At 40.3% G+C, this 20,553-nt stretch overlaps 1 protein-coding gene across 3 annotated transcripts in view; it reads left to right on the forward strand.

Moving 5' to 3' along the window:
- The window catches only part of ZC3H12B (zinc finger CCCH-type containing 12B), a 468,637-nt gene that overhangs the window by 50,317 nt on the left and 397,767 nt on the right, over window positions 1–20,553 (forward strand). For all 3 annotated transcript variants that reach the window (XM_008272718.4, XM_070066354.1, XM_051827742.2), the window contains exon 2: window positions 12,252–12,316. The gene's annotated coding sequence lies outside the window, so the exon portion shown is untranslated. The remainder of the gene's footprint in view (window positions 1–12,251; window positions 12,317–20,553) is intronic.

The following is a 20,553-nucleotide window of genomic DNA, read 5'->3' on the forward strand; positions in this document are numbered from 1 at the left end:
TATATTCATCAGAGATATTGGTCTGTATTTCTCTTTCAATGCTGCATGTTTTTCCGGCTTAGGAATTAAGGTGATGCTGGCTGCATAGAAAGAATTTGGGAGGATTTCCTCTCTTTCGATTGTTCTGAATAGTTTGAGAAGAATTGGAGTCAGTTCTTCTTTAAATGTCTGGTAGAATTCAGCAGTGAATCCATCTGGTCCTGGGCTTTTCTTTGTTGGGAGGGCCTTTATTACTGATTCAATTTCTGTCTCAGTTATGGGTCTGTTTAGGTTTTCTGTGTCTTCCTGGTTCAATTTAGGTAGGTTGCATGTGTCTAGTTATCTATCCTATTCTGAAAGGTTTCCCTGTTTGCTGGCATACAAGTCCTTGTAGTAATTTCTGATAATTCTTTTTATTTCTGTGGTGTCTGTTGTTACATTTCCTTTTTTCATCTCTGATTTTATTTATTTGGGTCTTTTCTTTTTTTAGTTAGTTGGGACAGTGGTATGTCAATTTTGTTTATTTTTTCAAAAAACCAGCTCCTCGTTTGGCTGATTTTTATAATTTTTTTTGGATTCAATCCTGTTGATTTCTTCTCTGATTTTAATTATTTCTCTTCTCCTACTAGATTTGGGTCTGGTTTGCTGCAGATTTTCTAGATCCTTGAGACAAATTGAAAGCTCATCTATTTGATGTCTTTCCAATTTCTTGATGTAGGCACCTATTGATATAAACTTTCCTCTTAACACTGCTTTTGCTGTATCCCAAAAGTTTTGGTATGTTGTGCTGTTATCCTCAATTTATTTTTCCTTTCAAACTTTTATTTAATGAATATAAATTTCCAGAGTACAGCTTATGGATTACAATGGCTTCCCCCTCATAACGTCCCTCCTACCCGCAACCCTCCCCTTTCCCACTCCCTCTCCCCTTCCATTCACATCAAGATTCATTTTCAATTCTCTTTATATACAGAAGATCAGTTTAGCATACATTAAGTAAAGATTTCAACAGTTTGCTGCCACACAGAAATATAAAGTGAAAAATACTGTTTGAGTACCAGTTATAGCATTAAATCACAATGTACAGCACACTAAGGACAAAGATCCTACATGAGGAGTAAGTGCACAGTGACTCCTGTTGTTGACTTTAACAAATTGACACTCTTGTTTATGCCCCCATTAATCACCCAAGGCTCTTGTCATGAGCTGCCAAGGCTATGGAAGCCCCCTGAATTCACCGACTCTGATCATATTTAGACAAGGCCATGGTCAAAGTGGAAGTTCTCGCTCCCTTCAGAGAAAGGTACCTCCTTCTTTGATGACCCATTCTTTCCAGTGGGATCTCACTCGCAGAGATCTTTCATTTAGTTTTTGTTTTTTCCAGAGTGTCTTGGCTTTCCATACCTGAAATAGTCTCATGGGCATTTCAGCCAGATCCGCATGCCTTAAGGGCTGATTCTGAGGCCAGGGTGCTGTTTAGGACATCTGCCATTTTATGGGTCTGCTGTGTATCTCACTTCCCATGTTGGATCATTCTCTCCCTTTTTTATTCTATCAGCTAATATTTGCAGACACTATTCTTGTTTATGTGATCCCTTTGGTTCTTAGTCCTATCATTATGATCAATTGTGAGCTGAAATTGATCACTGGGACTAGTGAGATGGCATTGGTGCATGCCACCTTGATGGGATTGAATTGGAATCCCCTGGTATGTTTCTAACTCTACCGTTTGAGGTAAGTCAGCTTGAGCATGTCCTGAATTGCACATCTCTTCCCTCTCTTATTCCCACTCTTACGTTTAACAGCGATCATTTTTCAGTTAAGTTTCAGAACTTAAGAAGAATTGTGTATTGATTACAGTATTCAACCAAAAGTATTAAGTAGAACAAACAAAAAAAATACTAAGAGGGATAACATATCAAGTTGCTCATCAACAGTCAGGGTGAGGGCTGATCAAGTCACCGTTTCTCATATTGTTCATTTCACTTTAACAGGTTTCCTTTTTGGTGCTCAGTTAGTTGTCACCTATCAAGGAGAACAAGTGGTATTTGTCCCTTTGGGATTGGCTTATTACACTCAGCATAATGTTTTCCAAATTCGTAAGAGGGATCACTTTTCAGTTAAAATTTAAACACCTAAGAATAATTGTGTGTTAATTACAGAGTTCAACCAATGGTACTAGAACAAAAAAATACTAAAATGGATAAAATATTACATTTGATTTTTCTTTCAATTTCTTCTGTGTTCTCCCAGGAGCATGTTGTTCAGTCTCCATGTGCTTGCATATGTTCTCGGTATTCCTGAGCTGCTAACTTCCAACTTCATTCCACTGTGGTCTGAGAAGATGCATGATATGATTTCGATTGTTTTGTAAATCTACTTTCTCCTTGTTGATCTTCTGTCCTGTTGATCTGTCTATTTCTGAGAGTGGGGTATTGAAGACCCCCAGTAGTATTGTATTGGGGTCTAAGTCTCCCTTTAAGTCCCTTAAGAAATCTTTTAAATAAACTGGTGCCTTGTGATTAGGTGCATATTCATTGATAATCGTTATATCTTCCTGTTGAATTGATCCCTTAATCGTTATATAGTGCCCCTCTTTATCTCTCCGAACAGTTTTTCTGGTAAAGTTTATGTTGTCCGCTATTAAGATGGCTACACCCGCTCTTTTTTCATTTCTTTTGGCTGGGTTTATCTTTTTCCAGCTTTTCACTTTCAGTCTGTATGGATCTTTATTGGAAAGATGTGTTTCTTGTAAGCAGCAAAAAGATGAGTTTTGTTCCTTAAGCCAATCAGCCAATCTGTGTCTTTTAACTAGACAGTTCAGGCCATTAACATTCAATGTGACTTGATAAGTAGTAACTTTGCCCTGCCATTTGCCAAAGATATTTTCTAATATATGTTTTGAACTTCCTGTGATATTTTGCTGTGATGTTTCCTTCATTTACCTTCTTTCATATTGATGACCGTGTTTCTGTGTTTCTGTGTGCAGCACATCTTTAAGCATCTTTTACAGGGCTGTATGAGTGGTGACAAATTCTTTCAATTTCTGTTTGCTGTGAAAGGTCTTTATTTTACCTTCATTCACAAATGATAGCTTTGCAGGATATAATATTCTGGGCTGGCAGTTTTTCTCTCTTAGTACCTGGGCTATATCTCGCCATTCCCTCCTAGCTTGTAGGGTTTCTGATGAGAAGTCAGCTGTGAGTCTGATTGGAGATCCTCTGAGAGTAATCTGTTTTTCTCTTGCACATTTTAGGATCTTTTCTTTATGTTTCACTGTGGTGAGTTTAATTACAATATGTCATGTTGAGGATCTCTTTTGGTCATGTGCATTAGGGGTTCTATGAGCTTCCTGTACTTGGATGTCTCTGTTCTGCTCTAAACCTGGGAAATTTTCTGCTAATATCTCACTAAAAAGGCCTTCTAATCCTTTCTCCCTCTCCATGCCTTCAAGAACTCCTAGAACTGGAATATTGGGTTTTTTAATAGTATCCTGAAGATTCCCGACAATATGTTTTAGCTTTCTAATTTTCTCTTCTTTTCTTTGGTTTGAGTGTATCCTTTCCTGTGCTCTGTCTTCTAAGTCCGATATTCTCTCTTCTGCTTCACCCATTCTGTTTTTAAGGCTCTCTAATGTGTTTGTCATTTAATCTATTGAATTCTTCACTTCATTATGATTTCTCATCACTATCACAGTTTCATGTTCTACTAGTTGTTTCATTTCATTTTGATTCCTCCTTAATATTTCATTTTCGTGAGAGAGATTTTCAATCCTGTGCAGTTAGGATTTCTGAAGTTCAAGAATTTGTTTTTGAGAACTTCTTAATGTTCTTATCAATTTTTTGAGATCTGCTTCTTGCATTTCTTCTATCTCATCCTCTTCATAATCTTGAATTGGGGTGTCTTTTTCATTTGAGGGCATCATAGTGTCTTCCTTGTTCTTGTTACCTCTGTTTCTGCGTTTGTTTGACATTGTGGAGATGTTCTTTGTTTTCTTCTCTGTGGTGCTCTTTCTTGTTATACTATGACTCTAGATTAAGAGGACTGTCTGCTTTTGATGGATCCTTAGAGGCTGTGATGGGTGAGGCCAGAGAGCTCTGTTTGGTTCTTCAGGGTTAAGGGTGTGCCAAAGGTGACTCACTCTGATTGTTCTCTTGCTCTCTCTCTCTCTCTCTCTCTCTCTCTCTTTTTTTGACTCAGTTGGGAAGTACTTCTGCACAGCTGAGTGGAACTGAGGGTAGTTGATGTATGAAATCTGGCCCCTGTGGGTGTTCGTCTGCTCTACCCCTGGGACCACACAAAGAGTTTATGCAGCCCTCAGTGTGGTCTCAAATTTCTCTGCAGTCTCTCACCGGGTTGCCAAGGTTACCGAGTTTGTTTACTCGGTGAATTCTCTAGCTCCCCCTCAGATTTTCACAGTCTCAGTTCGTTATCTCCACACTTTTACTAGGTCCTATCCTCCTGTTATTTCTCCCTACCAGATTCAGGTTTTTCTGCTTGGCTAATGGCGGGCGCCGCTTCACATACGTAAAATGGCGCCTGCTCGTTTTCTTTCTTTTTTTTTCAATCTATACATGTTCAAGTTTTATTACAAAGTATGATGGGCAGAAAATACGGTACTTCTTAAACAGGAGGCTGAAACAGAATGATAGGGTGAAAGTTAGGTCTACTGCACTTCGGAAACAAGAAACAAAGTCATAGAAACTGTAACACTCCACGTTCAGGTGCCTTTGAAGCAGCTTTCAATGGAGATTTCCATCGTGGTTTCACAGCACAGTGTTAAAATGTATTACAAGCCCTGTGTACAGTCCTGAAATAATGTTTATATAAGGAAAATGACTACAGTTCAGTTCTGCAAAGAGACACTTCCTCTCCACCTGACCACGGGATGCCACAAAGCCTATAGCATAGAGGGAAAGTTTCAATATACCACAAGAAAGTTCATCCAGACACACTAGGCTAAAGGGCACAGAAATGAACTGGTTAGAGGTTAACATTTCAGAGAGCAGGAAATCTCCATTTTCTACATAGAGCTTTAGACAATCATGCTACAAATTCAGAGTCAGGAGGAGGAAGTCACTGACAGAGGGGTCATAAAATGCACAGCAATCAAAGTGGATGATTCACACTCGACTAAAGCGAGTCACAGCCTCAGCTCAACAATCCCCATAACACACTGTGTGCCACAATCAACCCAAGGTGAGGACATTCATTTGAAATCACAGATATCCCAAGTTCATGTTCACCGGGTTGTCCCAAAGGAGGGGGAGGTGCTTGTAAGTTCTCCAGCTCTTACACAGACTGTCAACACCTTTCTTCGTGAGTTCAAACTCTCTTTCACTTACTTGTTTCTGGTCTAATCTATTAGTCCAAGCCTTTTTGCGAAGGCATCTTTGTGTTTCCATATTTTAAAAACAACATCCAGAAAGTACCTGGAGAGGATCTAGTCCATATCTGACTTTGACCATCAGCAGCAATGACAACTGTGTGAGGAGGAGAGGGGCAGGCAAGGCTCTGCAACATGAGAACCTCAGCTGCCCGGCGGGGGCAGAGAGGACCACCGTCAGAGAGCCTGGGCCAGGGTTCGCTGGGCTTTTGCTCAGCTCAGCTCTTTTCCTGCCCAGCCTAAGTGCCAAGCATGACCCTCTTTCCTCGTCCTGGACTGTAGACAGCAAGGAGAGAAGTGAATTTTCAGGCTTCTTCTACTTCAGTGGCCTGTCCTACCTAAGAGAGCTGAAGGAGGCACAGTCCCGTGCTTCCCTCCTATGCCTGGTAAACCCGCGCTCCTGCACGTCCTTGCTGTCCAGGAACTCAGGGCCAGACCTGCAACAAGAAAGGGCTATGGTGGAGAGGAGAGAGAAGAGGGAGAAAGCCTGCATGCCTGTTTACAACTTCCGCTTCTTGCTGCTCTAAACAGCAACCAAGAGTCACAGTCCAGAACAGTCACAGGGCTTCCACGGCGCACAGACTGGGACCACCAAACATCACCTCTGGCTGCTCTGCTGTTGAGAGGAGAGCCCTCTGACCCGCTCGGTCATCCTGTCAGCGCAGTTCACCAGCATCAGATACCTGATTTACGGCCCAGGAAGGCCAACTTGGGCGAGGGCGTGGTCTCATTCCACACCCAGCTCAGACCCTCACTGCCCTTGCAAGTTGCCTGTCTGATCACACACACACCATCGACTTTCTCCAGGGTCTTAAATCTTCTAAAACTTCAGCCACAATGATCACCAAAATCTTGCCGGATTTCATTTTTTTTTCCTTTCCTGTTTCTTCCTGGATCTTAGCCAATTCTCTGAGAGCTGATTCTGGGTCTGCAAAGAAAATTCTCACCGAGTTACCACGTGCCTCTGCTCTTCAAGTCCTCACCTTGCAGGCTGGTTCTTCCCTGGGGAGGGTTCTGACTCCCCTGGATATAAACATGCAAGTCCTGGCCGGGCGTGGACCCACTCCCCAGCCCTCTGGTGGCAGAGACCTGAGGCCTGCTCTTTCCAGCAGCTTCCCCTTCCTCAGAGCAGGTGGGAGGGCACAGGTAGCTGCGGAGAGCTAGACACAGGGCCACGGCGAGCTGTGCCGGCGCTCAGAGCTGCCTGCTTCCTAGTGAGGCCCCGGGGCTGAGAACAGGTCCTCAGCCTCCCACCGGGCCAGCTGCCTGTCAATCTGAGGAGCTGAACAAATGAAGCGGAGCCTTGCTTCCGAAACCACCACAGATCTGTGCTTCCCAGAGGACCCAGAGGCTTTCCAAATCCCGAGAACCTGCTCGTTTTCTTGCTCAGCTTTGTAAGGTGAATGGAGAGAGAGGCTAGTGTCCGTGCCAGTTCCCCTTATCGCCGGCACCAATTTCATTTCATTTTGGGTAAATTCCCAGGTGTGGGATTGCTGGGTCATATGGTAGATCTATTTTCCCCTTTCTGAGGTATCTCCATACTGTCTTTCACAATGTTGTTATTAGTTTATATTCCCACCAACAGTGGAGTTGGGTAACTTTTCCCCCACATCCTCACCAACATTTATTGATTGATTCGTTGATTTCTGTATGAGAGCCATTCTGACTGGGATAAGGTGAAACCTCATTGTGGTTTTGATTTTCATTTCCCTCATGGCTAGTGATCTGAGCATTTTTTCATGTATCTGTTGCCCATTTGGATTTCTTCTTTTGAAAACTACATTTTCAAATGCTTTGCCTATTTCTTAACTGGATTTTTTTTGTTTTGTTGTTATTGAGTTTCTTCAGCCCTTTATAGATTCTGGGTATAAATCCTTAATCAGTTGCATAATTTGCGAATATTTTCTCTCATTCTGACAGTTGCCTCTTATCTTTGTTAAGTATTTCCTTTGCAGTGCAGAAGCATCTCAGCTTGATGTAATCCCATTTGTCTATTTTGAGTATTATCGCCTGTGCTTCTGGGGTCTTTTTAAAGATGTCTTTGCCTATGCCAGTGTCTCGCAGTTTCCTCAAAGTTCTCTTGTAGTAATTTGATGATATCAAATCGTAGATTTGGGTCCTCTATCAATTTAGAGTTGATTTTTGTATAAGATGTAAGGTAGGATGTCTTGTTTCAGACTTCTTCATGCGGAGATCCAATTTTCCCAACACCATTTGTCGAAGAGACTGCCCTTTCTCCAGGGATTGATGTTAACACCTTTGTCAAAGATTAGTTAGTTGTAGATGTGTGGATTGATTGCTGGAGTTTATGTTGTGTTCCGTTGTCTACTTGTCTATTTTTGTGCAGTAAAGGCTGCTTTGATTATAACTGCCCTGTAGTATGTCTTGAAATCTGGTGTTGTGATGCTTCTGGCTTTGTTTTGTTGTTTAAAATTGTTTTAGCTATTCAAGGTCTGTTGTGTTTGCATATGAATTTTTAACATCGTTTTTTCTAGATCTGAGAAGAATGCCATTGGTAAATTGGTTGGGATCACATTGAATCCGTAAATTGTTTTTGATAGTATGGACATTTTGATGATATTAATTCTTCCAATCCACCAACATAGAAGATTATTCCATTTTTGGTGTCTTCTGTTTCTTTCTTTAATATTTTTAAATTTTCATTGTAAAGTTCTTTTCATCTCCTTGGTTAAATTTATTTCAATGTATCTAATTATTTTGTAGCTATTATGAATAGGATTGATTTTACAAGTTCTTTTTCAGCCATGGCACTGTATGTATCTACAAAGGCTGTTGATTTTTGTGTGATAATTTTATATTCTGCCACTTTACCAAACTCTTTTATGAGTTTCAATAGTCTCTTGGTGGAGTCTTTTGGTTCCCCTATATATAATATCATGTCTTCTGCAAATAGGAATAGTTTGACATCCTCCTTCCCAATTTGTATCCCTTTGATTCATTTTTCTTGCCTAATGGCTCTGTCTAAAACTTCCAGGACTATATTGAATAGCAATGGAGAAAGTAGGCATCCTTTTCTGGTTCCAGATCTTAGTGAAAATGCTTCCAACTTTTCCACATTCAATACTATACTGGCTGTGAGTTTGTCATAAATTACCTTGATTGCGTTCAAGAATGTTCCTTCTATACTCAATCTGCTTAATGTTTTTATCATGAAAGGATGCTGTATTTTATCAGATGCTTTCTCTGCATCTCTTGAGATAACCATATGGTTTTTGTTCTTCAGTTTGTTAATGTGATGTATCACATTGATTGGTTTGTGAATGTTGAACCATCCCTGAATATCAGGAATACATCCCACTTGTTCTGGGTAAATGATCTTTCTGATGTGTTGTTGGATTCAATTAGCTAATATTTTGTTGAGGATTTTTTTTTTGACAGGCAGAGTTAGACTGTGTGAGAGAGAGAGAGAGAAGAGAGAGAGAGAGAGAGCAAGGTCTTCCTTCCGTTGGTTCACCCCCAATGGCCGCTACAGCCGGTGCGCTGCGCTGATCCGAAGCCAGGAGCCAGGTGCTTCCTCCTGGTCTCCCACGCGGGTGCAGGGCCCAAGCACTTGGGCCATCCTCCACTGCCTTCCCAGTCCACAGCAGAGAGCAGGACTGGAAGAGGAGCAAACGGGACAGAATCCGGTGCCCCAACTGGGACTAGAACCCAGGGTGCCTGCACCACAAGCGGAAGATTAGCCAAGTGAGCCGCGGCACCAGCATTGTTGAGCATTATTTTTGCATCTATGTTCATCAGTGATTTTGGTTTATAGTTCTTTTTTTTTTCTGGTTTGGAAATAAGATGATGCTGGCCTCATAAAAGGAGTTTGGGAGGATTCCCTCCCTTTCAGTTGTTTTGAATTTCTTGGGAAAATTGAAATTAGTTGTTTAAAATTGTGGTAGAATTCAGCATTGAAGTCATCCATGCCTGTGCTTTCCTTTGTTAGGATGATCTTTATTACTGATTGAATCTCTGTCTTGCTTATTGGTCTGTTTAGATATTCCATGTTTTCATTACTCAATTTTGGTAGAGTGTATGTATCCCAGTATCTATCTGTTTCTTATGGATTATCAGATTTGCTGGTATATTTCTGTTTGTAGTAATTCCTGATGATGCTTTTTATTTGTGTCCTATCAGTTATTGCATTTCCTTTTCCATCACTGATTTTATTAATTTGGGTCTTCTCCCTCTTTTGTTGATTAATTGGGGCAATGGTGTATCTACTTTTTTATTTTTTAAGATTTTTTTTATTTGAAAGGCAGAGTTACAAAGAGGCAGATGCAGAGAGAGAGCGAGAGAGAGTGAGAGAGAGAAACAGAGGTCTTCCTTCCAGTGGTTCACTCTCCACGCGGCCACAATAGTTGGAGCTGCACCGATCTGAAGCCAGGAGCCAGGCACTTCTTCCTTGTCTCCCATGTGGGTTCAGGGGCCCAAGGACTTGGGCCATCTTTCACTACTTTCCTAGACCATAGCAAATTGCTGTTTCAGAAGTCGAGAAGCAGGAACTCAAACTGTGTCCATATGTGATGCTGGCACTGCAGGCAGCGGCTTTATCCACTATACTGCAGCACTGGTCCCTTATTAATTTTTTCAAGTATTCATTTCACTGATCATGTGTATGTTTTTGTTTTAATTTTGTGTATTTTTTCTCTAATTTTAATTATTTCTTTCCTTCTACAAATTTTGGGTTTCATTTTTTGTTTTTTATAGATCCTTGGGATGTATTGATAGTTCATTTATTTGGTGCCTTTCCAATTTGTTAATGTAGGCACCAATTACTATAAACGTTCCAATAACACTGTTTTTGCTGTATCCTGTACGTTTTCATATGTTGTATTTACATCTTCATTCATTTCCAGGATTTTTTAAAATTCCTTTTTGATTTCTTCTATGACATACTGTTCATTCAGTCATATGTTGTTCAGTCTGCATATGTTTGCACATTTTCTAGAGGTTCTTGAATTGTTGATTTCCACCTTCGTTCCACTGTGGTCTGAAAAGATGCATTGTATGATTTCAGTTTTTTTTTTTTAATTTGATGAGACTTGCTTTATGTTCTAGCATATGGGCTATCCTAGGGGAAGTTCCATGTAATGATGAAAAGAATCTGTATTCTGCCAACTGTGGGATGAAAGGTTTTGTAGTTATGAGATAAGTCCATTTGGTCCATCATGTAGATTAGCTTTGATTTTTTTTTGTTGAATTTCTGTCTAGTTGATCTGTCCATTGATGTAAGTAGGGTGAAGACCCCATTACTATTGTATTGGAATCTGTCTCCATTTAGATCCACTAATATTTGTTTAAATTGCCAGGGGTGCTGGCGTTGTTTGCATATACATTTTTATTGTCATATCTTCCTGTTGAATTTATCCCTTAATCAGTATATAATACCCTTCTTTGTCTATTTTAATACTTTTGTGTTAAAGTATACTTTCTCTGATATTAGGATGGCTACACCTGCTCATTTTTGCTTTCTGTTATGGAATATCTTTTCCCATGCTTTTACTTTCAGTCTGCTTGCATGTTTGTTGGTGTGGTGTGTTTTGTGTAGACAGCAAATAGATTATCTTGTTTTTTAATACATTCACCCAGTCTTTATCTTTTAATTAAATAATTAATGGTTTTACATTTAAGGTTACTGTTGATAAGTAACAAATTGGCCCTTCCAATTTTTTCATAAATATTCTTATTGTTTGCTTGGGTTTCCTTTGTGATTTTACTGGTAGATTTTCTGCCTTCATATTCTTTCATAATGATGACTATCTTTCTGTGTGTAGCACATCCTTAAGCTGCGCCGATCTGAAGCCAGGAGCCAGGAGCTTCTTCCAGGTCTCCCACGTGGGTGCAGGGGCCCAAGGACTTGGGCCATCCTCTACTGTTTCCCAGGCCATAGCAGAGAGCTGGATAGGAAGTGGAGCAGCCAGGACTCAAAAGAGCATGCGTAAGGGATGCCGGCACTGCAGGTGGCTACTTTACCCACTAAGTCACAGCACCTGCCCCTAGGATTCTTAATTACTTTAAAACCATGATGATTACCACTGTTCTAGATCTTTACTGTCTTTATGTAGGTAAAGAACTTGAGCAATTAGCCTGGTAGAGATTCCTAGAGGCTCTCAGAACTTCCCTATGAATGTTTTTCTCTGGACTTGTGTTTATAAGTTGTTGAAAGTATTTGCTACTGTGTTTTCTTACAGGAGTTCCAGAATATTTTTCTTCCTCTTATATGTGTCTGCTGTAATGCAGTTCTCTGGAGCTACTGTGGGCTGCCTATCTCCCTTTAGTTCGTTCTTTCCCCTAAGCTTCTGTAGTATTCTGGGTCGCATCAGGGCTTTGAATCTGGCAACAGAGAAACTGATATTTTGGGCAGCCCTTTAAAAAGCTAGATAAGACATTCACTCTGCTTTTCTCATCACCTGTCCTTCCCCTGAGGGAGAGGACAATGAGCTGTATTTACATTTGTCAACTTTGTAACATGTACTGTGGAGCAGAAGCAAAGTCACCACATATCTTTTGGTGTTAGTTGGCCTCCAGACATATAGATATGCTGGGTCCTCTCAGCCTTCTGAGACAGATGAGAAAGAAACCAGTTCCTCAGGCAGCCAATGTAAAGCTCATCATGTTGGACATAGTACTCAATTTTTGTCTTCCCCAGGTAGAAGCTGAGAGTTGGCAATTTTTGCTCTCTTATAACATGCTGAGCTGGGGGAAAAGACTATGTTGACTGAGTGTGTTCTAATACTAATCTTTGCCTTATTCTCAGTAGCCCCCAACCTAGCCCTCTTTTCCACCTAGATTCAAGCAAGACAGAAGCCAATTCCTAAGCCTTCCCCACCAAAAGTTTGCATATTGGATATATATTTCAGTCTTCTTTTTCTCTCCCTAGGAGGAAGCCAAGAAGTTAGAGTTTTCTCCTGATCATGCTGTGCTGAGCTGGGCAGAGAGACCATGGTAAGTACCATGAATTTTCCTGCTGGTGCCAGTGTGGCTGATTTTGTGTCTGCTTGGGATGCAGATGCCTCTTTTCTAGTTTCTGGATTTCTCTTGAAGGAAAAGGGCTATGAATTGTCAAATTAATGTCTCCATTGGAGAAAGAAGATCTCAGGCTTTCTGTTCTGCAATTGTGTTGACATCAGTCTCCCTTTTACTAGTTTTTTGTTCCCTCTGTTTCTGCTTGCTTTTTTTCAGATCCACATTCTTTCTCATTTTGTTCTGGAACTCTGATGGTTCAGACAGAAGTCAGAACTTTTGTTATTGTTATGCAGATCCCTTGAATTCTGTTATTTTTACTGTTTTCAAGCTAATTTCTCTTACTTCGGATTGAGTATATTCCATTGTTCTGTCTTCAATTTCATGCACTCTTTTTTAAAACTTTTATTTAATGAATATAAATTTCCAAAGTACAGCTTTTGGAAGACAGTGGCTTTTTCCCCCTATAACTTCCCTCCCACCCACAAACCTCCCATCTCCTGCTCCCTCTCCCATTCCATTCACATTAAGAATCATTTTCATTTAACTTTATATACAGAAGATCAATTTAGTATATATTAAGTAAAGATTTCAACAGTTTGCTGCCACACAGAAACACAAAGTATAAAGTACTGTTTGGGTACTAGTTATAGCATTAATTCACATTGTACAACACATTAAGGACAGAGACACTACATGAGGAGTAAGTGCATAGTGACTCCTGTTGTTGATTTAACAATTGACACTCTTGTTTATGGCGTCAGTAATCTCCCTAGGCTCTTGTCATGAGCTGCCAAGGCTATGGAAGCCTCTTGAGTTCGCCAACTCCGATGTGATTTAGACAAGGTTGTAGTCAAAGTGGAAGTTCTCTCCTCCCTTCATAGAAAGGTACCTCCTTCTTTGATGGCCCATTCTTTCTGCTAGGATCTCACTCACAGAGATCTTTCATTTAGGTCATTCATTTTTTTTCCCAGAGTGTCTTGGCTTTCCATGCCTGAAATACTCTCATGGGCTCTTCAGCCAGATCTGAATGCCTTAAGGGCTGATTCTGAGGCCAGAGTGCTGTTTAGGACATCTTCCATTCTATGAGTCTGCTGTGTATCCTGCTTCCCATGTTGGATTATTCTCTCCTTTTTAATTCTATCAGTATTAGCAAACACTAAGTCTTGTTTATGTGATTCCATTGACTCTTAATCCTATCATCATGATCAGTGCTGAACTGAAACTGATAACTTTGGCTAGTGAGATGGCATTGGTACTTGCCACCTTGATGGGATTGATTTGGAATCCCCCTGGCACATTTCTAACTCTACCATTTGGGGCAAGTCTGATTCAGCATGTGCTGAACTGTACATCTCCTCCCTCTCTTATTCCCACTCTTATATTTAACAGGGATCACTTTTCAGTTAAATTTAAATACCTAAGAATAATTGTGTGTTAATGAAAGAGTTCAACCAAATATATTAAGTAGAACAAAAAAATACTAAAAGGGATAAAGTATTAAGTTGTTCCTCGACTGTCAGGACAAGGGCTGATCAAGTCACGGTTTCTCATGGTGTCCATTTAACTACAACAGGTTTCCCCTTTTGTGCTCAGTTAGTTGTCACCGATCAGGGAGAACATATCATATTTGTCCCTTTGGGACTGGCTTATTTCACTCAGCATGATGTTTTCTAGATTCCTCCATCTTGTTGCAAATGAACGGATTTCATTGTTTTTTTTTTTTTAACTACTGTATATTATTCTATAGGGTACATATCCCATAATTTCTTTATCTAGGCTACTGCTGATGGGCATTTAGTCATGCACTCTGTTTTTTTCTCATCTGTAGCAATTTATAAAATTATGGCTATTGTATTTTTTCAGTTCTGTAATTTCCATGTGGTTCTTTTCTTTTCTCGTTTGTTTTTAACTTTTATTTAATGAATATAAATTTCCAAAGTACAGCTTATGGATTACAATGGTTTCACCACCCTACAACTTCTGTCCAACCTGCAACCCTCGCCTTTCCCTCTCCCTCCCCCCTTCCCTTCACATCAAGATTCATTTTCAATTCTCTTTATATACAGAAGATCAGTTTAGCATATATTAAGTAAAGATTTCAACAGTTTGCACCCACATAGAAACACAAAGTGAAAAATACTGTTTGAGTACTAGTTATAGCATTAAATCACAATGTACAGCACATTAAGGACAGAGATCCTACATGAGGAGTAAGTGCACAGTGACTCGTGTTGTTGACTTAACAAATTGACACTCTTGTTTATGGCCTCAGTAATCACCCTAGGCTCTTGTCATGAGCTACCAAGGCTATGGAAGCCTTTTGAGTTCATCAAATCTGATCATATTTAGACAAGGTTGTAGTCAAAGTGGAAGTTCTCTCCTCCCTTCAGAGAAAGGTACCCCCTTCTTTGATGACCTGTTCTTTCTACTGGGATCTCACTCGCGGAGATCTTTCATGTAGGTGGTTGGTTTTTTTTTTTTTTTTTTTTTTTGCTGGAGTGTTTTGGCTTTCCATGCCTGAAATACTCTCATGGGCTTTTCAGCCAGATCTGAATGCCTTAAGGGCTGATTCTGAGGCCAGAATGCTGTTTAGGACATCTGCCATTCTATGGGTTTGATGTGTATCACGCTTCCCATGTTGGATCATTCTCTCCCTTTTTATTCTATCAGCTAGTATTTGCAGACACTATTCTTGTTTATGTGATCCCTTTGGCTCTTAGTCCTATCATTATGATCAATTATGAACAGAAATTGATCACTTGGAGTAGTGAGATGGCATTGGTGCATGCCACCTTGAAGGGATTGAATTGGAATCCCCTGGTATGTTTCTAACTCTACCGTTTGAGGTAAGTCAGCTTGAGCATGTCTCGAATTGCACATCTCTTCCCTCTCTTTTTTTTTTTTTGACAGGCAGAGTGGACAGTGAGAGAGAGAGACAGAGAGAGAAAGGTCTTCCTTTTGCCGTTGGTTCACCCTCCAATGGCCGCCGCTGCAGCCGGTGCACCGTGCTGATCCGATGGCAGGAGCCAGGAGCCAGGTGCTTTTCCTGGTCTCCCATGGGGTGCAGGGCCCAAGCACCTGGGCCATCCTCCACTGCACTCCCTGGCCATAGCAGAGAGCTGGCCTGGAAGAGGCGCAACCGGGACAGAATCCGGCACCCCGACCGGGACTAGAACCCGGTGTGCTGGCGCCGCAAGGTGGAGGATTAGCCTATTGAGCTACGGCGCCGGCCAACCTCTTCCCTCTCTTAACTCCCACTCTTATATTTAACTGTGATCACTTTTCAGTTAAATTTCAACACTTGAGAATAACTGTGCATTGATTACAGTATTCAACCAAAAGTATTAAGTAGAACAACTAAACAAAAAAAAAATACTAAGAGGGATAACGTATTAAGTTGTTCATCAACAGTCAGGGCTGATCAAGTCACTGTTTCTCATAGTGTTCATTTCACTTTAACAGGTTTTCTTTTTGGTGCTCAGTTAGTTGTCACCCATCAGGGAGAACATATGGTATTTGTCCCTTTGGGACTGGCTTATTTCACTCAGCATAATGCTTTCCAGATTCCTAACAGGGATCACTTTTCAGTTAAAATTTAAACACCTAAGAATAATTGTGTGTTAATTACAGAGTTCAACCAATAGTACTAGAACAAAAGTACTGAAATGGATAAAGTATTAAATTGTACATCAACAGTCAGGACAAGAGCTGATCAAGTCACTCTTTCTCATAGTGTCCATTTCACTTCAACAGGTTTCCCCTTTGGTGCTCAGTTAGTTGTTGCCGATCAGCGAGAACATATGATATTTGTCCCTTTGGGACTGGCTTAATTCTTTTTTTTTATCTTTTATTTAATGAATATAAATTTCCAAAGTACGACTCATGGGTTACAATGGCTTCCCCCCCCATACCGTCCCTCCCACCCACAACCCTCCCCTTTCCCACTCCCTCTCCCCTTCCATTCACATCAAGATTCATTTTTGATTATCTTAATATACAGAAGATCAGCTTAGTATGCCTTAAGTAAGGATTTCAACAGTTTGCTCCCACACAGAAACATAAAGTGAAAAATAATAGATGATTTTTTTTTAATGATGATGAAATCAGATCAGACCTATTGTCATGTTTAATCCCAGTGAGAGTCAAGTTGGGAATTGATAATTTCTTTTTGCTTTTCTTTTTTTTTTTTTTTTTACAGAAGATCAGTTTAGTGTACATTAAGTAAAGATTTCAATCGTTTGCACCCCCATAGAAACACAAAGTGAAATATACTGTTTGAGTACTCATTATAGCATTAAGCCTCAGTGTACAGCACATTAAGGACAGAGATCCTACATGAGGAGTAAGTGCACAGTGACTCCTGTTGTTGACTTTACAAATTGACACTCCTGTTTATGGCATCAGTAATCTCCCTATGCACCAGTCATGAGTTTCCAAGGCTATGGAAGCCCCTTGAGTTCTCCGACTCTTATCTTGTTTAGACACAGTCATAGTCAAAGTGGAGGTTCTCTCCTCCCTTCAGAGAAAGGCACCTCCCTCTTTGAAGACCTGTTCTTTCCACTAGGATCTCACTCACAGAGATCTTTTTGCGAGAGTGTCTTGGCTTTCCATGCCTGAAATACTCTCATGGGCTTTTCAGCCAGATGGGACTGGCTTAATTCACTCAGCATGATGTTTTCCAGATTCCTCCATCTTGTTGCAAATGACCTGGTTTAATTGTTTTTGACTGCTGTATACTATTCTATAGAGTTCATATCACATAATTTCTTTATCCAGTCTACTGTTGATGGGCATTTGGGTTGATTGCAGGTCTTAGCTATTGTGAATTGAGCTGCAATAAACATTAATGTGCAGACAGCTTTTTTGTTTGCCAATTTAAATTCCTTTGGGCAAATTCCAAGGAGTGGGATGGCTGGGTTGAATGGTAGGGTTATATTCAGGTTTCTGAGGAATCTCCAGACTGACTTCCATAGTGGCTTTACCAGTTTGCATTCCCACCAACAGTGGGTTAGTGTCCCTTTTTCCCCCACATCCTCTCCAGCATCTATTGTTGGTAGATTTCTGAATGTGAGCCATTCAAACCGGGGTTAGGTGAAACCTCATTGTGGTTTTGATTTGCATTTCCCTGATTGCTAGTGATCTTGAACATTTTTTTATGTGTCTGTTGGCCCTTTGGATTTCCTCTTTTGAAAAATGTCTATTGAGGTCCTTGGCCCATCTCTTAAGTGGGTTGTTTGTTTTGTTGTTGTGGAGTTTCTTGATTTCTTTGTAGATTCTGGTTATCAACCCTTTATCTGTTGCACATTTTGCAAATATTTTTTCCCATTCTGTCAGTTGTCTCTTCCCTTTCCTGACTGTTTCTTTTGCAGTACAGAAACTTCTCAATTTGATGCAATCCCAAATGTTAATTTTGGTTTCGACAGCCTGTGCTTCTGGGGTATTTTCCAAGAAGTCTTTGCTAGTACCTATATCTTGCAGTGTTTTTCCAATGCTCTCTACTAAATTGATGGTGTCGGGTCATAGATTTAAGCCTTTAATCCATGTTGAGTGAATTTTTGTGTAAGGTGAAAGGTAGGGGTCTTGCTTCATGATTCTGCCCATGGAAATCCAATTTTCCCAGCACCATTTATTGAATAGACTGTCCTTACTCCAGGGATTGGTTTTGGATCCTTGGTCAAATATAAGTAGGCTGTAGATGTTTGGATTGATTTCTGGTGTTTCAATTCTGTTCCATTGTTCTATCCATCTGCTTCTGTACCAGTACCATGCTGTTTTGATTACAACTGCCCTGTAGTATGTCCTGAAATCTGGTATTGTGATGCTTCTGGCTTTGTTTTTGTTGTACAAGATTGCTTTTGCTATTCGAGGTCTCCTGTGTCTCCATATGAATTTCAGCATCATTTTTTCCAGATCTCAGAAGAATGTCTTCGGTATCTTAATTGGTATTGCATTGAATCTGTAAAGTGCTTTTGGGAGAATGGACATTTTGATGATATTGATTCTTCCAATCCATGAGCATGGAAGATTTTTCCATTTTTTGGTATCCTCTTCTATTTCTTTCTTTAAGGTTTTGTAATTTTCATCGTAAAGATCTTTAACGTCCTTGGTTAAGTTGATTCCAAGGTATTTCATTGTTTTTGTGGCTATTGTGAATGGGATTGATCTTAGAAGTTCTTCCTCAGCCATGGCATTGTCTGTGTATACAAAGGCTGTTGATTTTTGTGCATCTTTGCAGGCCTGGACTAGTGGTGACAAATTATTTCAATTTCTGTTTGTTGTGAAAGGTCTTTATTTCACCTTCATTCACAGATGAGAGCTTAGCAGGATATAATATTCTGGGCTGGCAGTTTTTCTCTCTTTGTACCTGGGCTATATTTCACCATTCCCTCCTAGCTTGTAGGGTTTCTGATGAGAAGTCAGCTGTGAGTCTGATTGGAGATCCTCTGAGAGTAATCTGACGTTTTTCTCTTGCACATTTCAGAATCTTTCTGTTTCACTGCGGTGAGTTTAATTACAACGTGTCGTGGTGAGGATCTCTTTTGGTCATGTTTATTAGGGGTTCTATGAGCTTCCTGTACTAGGATGTCTCTGTTCTGCTCTAAACCTGGGAAATTTTCTGCTAATATCTCACTAAAAAGGCCTTCTAATTCTTTCTCCCTCTCCATGCCTTCAGGAACTCCTAGAACTCGAATGTTGGGTTTTTTAATAGTATCCTGTAGATTCCCCACAATATTCTTTAGATTTCTAATTTCCTCTTCTTTTCTTTGGTCTGACTGTATCCTTTCCTGTGCTCTGTCTTCTAAGTCTGATACTCTCTCTTCTGCTTCACCCATTTTGTTTTTAAGGCTCTCTAATGTGTTTGTCATTTGATCTATTGAATTCTTCACTTCATTATTATTTCTCGTCACTATCACAGTTTCCTGTTGTACTAGTTGTTTCGTTTCATTTTGATTCCTCCTTAATATTTCATTTTCACAAGAGAGATTTTCTATCTTGTCCATTAAGGATTTCTGTAGTTCAAGAATTTGTTTTTGAGAACTTCTTAATGTTCTTATCAATTTTTTGAGATCTGCTTCTTGCATTTCTTCTATCTCATCATTTTCATAATCTTGAATTGGGGTGTCTATTTCATTTGGGGGCGTCATAGTGTCTTCCTTGTTCTTGTTACCTCGGCTTTTGCGTTTGTTTGTCATATTGGAGATGTTCTTTGTTTTTTTCTCATTATACCGTGACTCTAGATTAAGAGGACTGTCTGGTTTTGATGGATCCTTAGAGGCTGTGATGGGTGTGGCCAGAGAGCTCTGGTTCTGCAGGGTTAAGGGTGTGCCAAAGGTGATTCACCCTGATTGTTCTCTTGCTTGCTCTTGCTCTCTCTCTCTCTTTTTTTTTTTTTTTTTGACTCAGTTGGGAAGTAATTACACACAGCTGAGTGGAATTGAGAGTAGTTGATGTATGAAATCTGGCCCCTGTGGGTATTCGTTTGCTTACCAGAGTCAGGTTTTTCTGCTTGGCTAATGAGAGACACCCGCTTTACATATGCAAAATGGCTCACACTGCTTTACTTATGTAAAATGGTGCCTGCCCTTTGTCTTGCTTGTCTGTAAGGTGAGTGGAGAGAGAGGCTAAATGTCAGTGCTGTTTCCCCTTATTTATTCGATTTTTTCTCTCCTCCAGCCAGCCTGGTGAACTTTCCCCAATGGGGTTTCAGGCCTGTTTCTCTGCAGGCTTTTTCTGCCTTTCCCCTCCAATGTCTCAGGTTACCGAGAGGTTTTTAGCTCAGCTCCCCTTCCAGCACTGGCGCGCAGACTCTGTGGCTCCGGCGGGTCTGGCAGGTCCGTTGGGTCCGGCTGCTCCGGCGTGTCTGACGGGTCTGTAGGCCCTGGCGGCTCCCGCGGCTCAGCTTTTCCATGTGGTTCTTTTTAAAAATAACATTTATTTCCTTAGATTTTCCAAAGTTTTCAGAGAATTTTTAATTGCCTGTTAAAGCATTTTTTTTATGACAGTGGCTTTAATCTTGATATTAGAGCCATTTAATTGTCTCTTCTCTTTCATTCGTGGTTTTCCTCATTCTTGGAATGAGGTATGATTTTCTATTGCATCTTGTACATTTTGGTTACTATTTTAGAATTCCTTTGATTCTATTTAAATCTACTGTTTTCAACAATCATCCCTTTTAGGTTTAGAATATGAACCCACTTTTGTGGTTCTTAGATTCA

This window comes from Oryctolagus cuniculus, chromosome X (genome assembly GCF_964237555.1).
Source record: "Oryctolagus cuniculus chromosome X, mOryCun1.1, whole genome shotgun sequence".
Lineage (NCBI taxonomy): Eukaryota > Metazoa > Chordata > Mammalia > Lagomorpha > Leporidae > Oryctolagus > Oryctolagus cuniculus.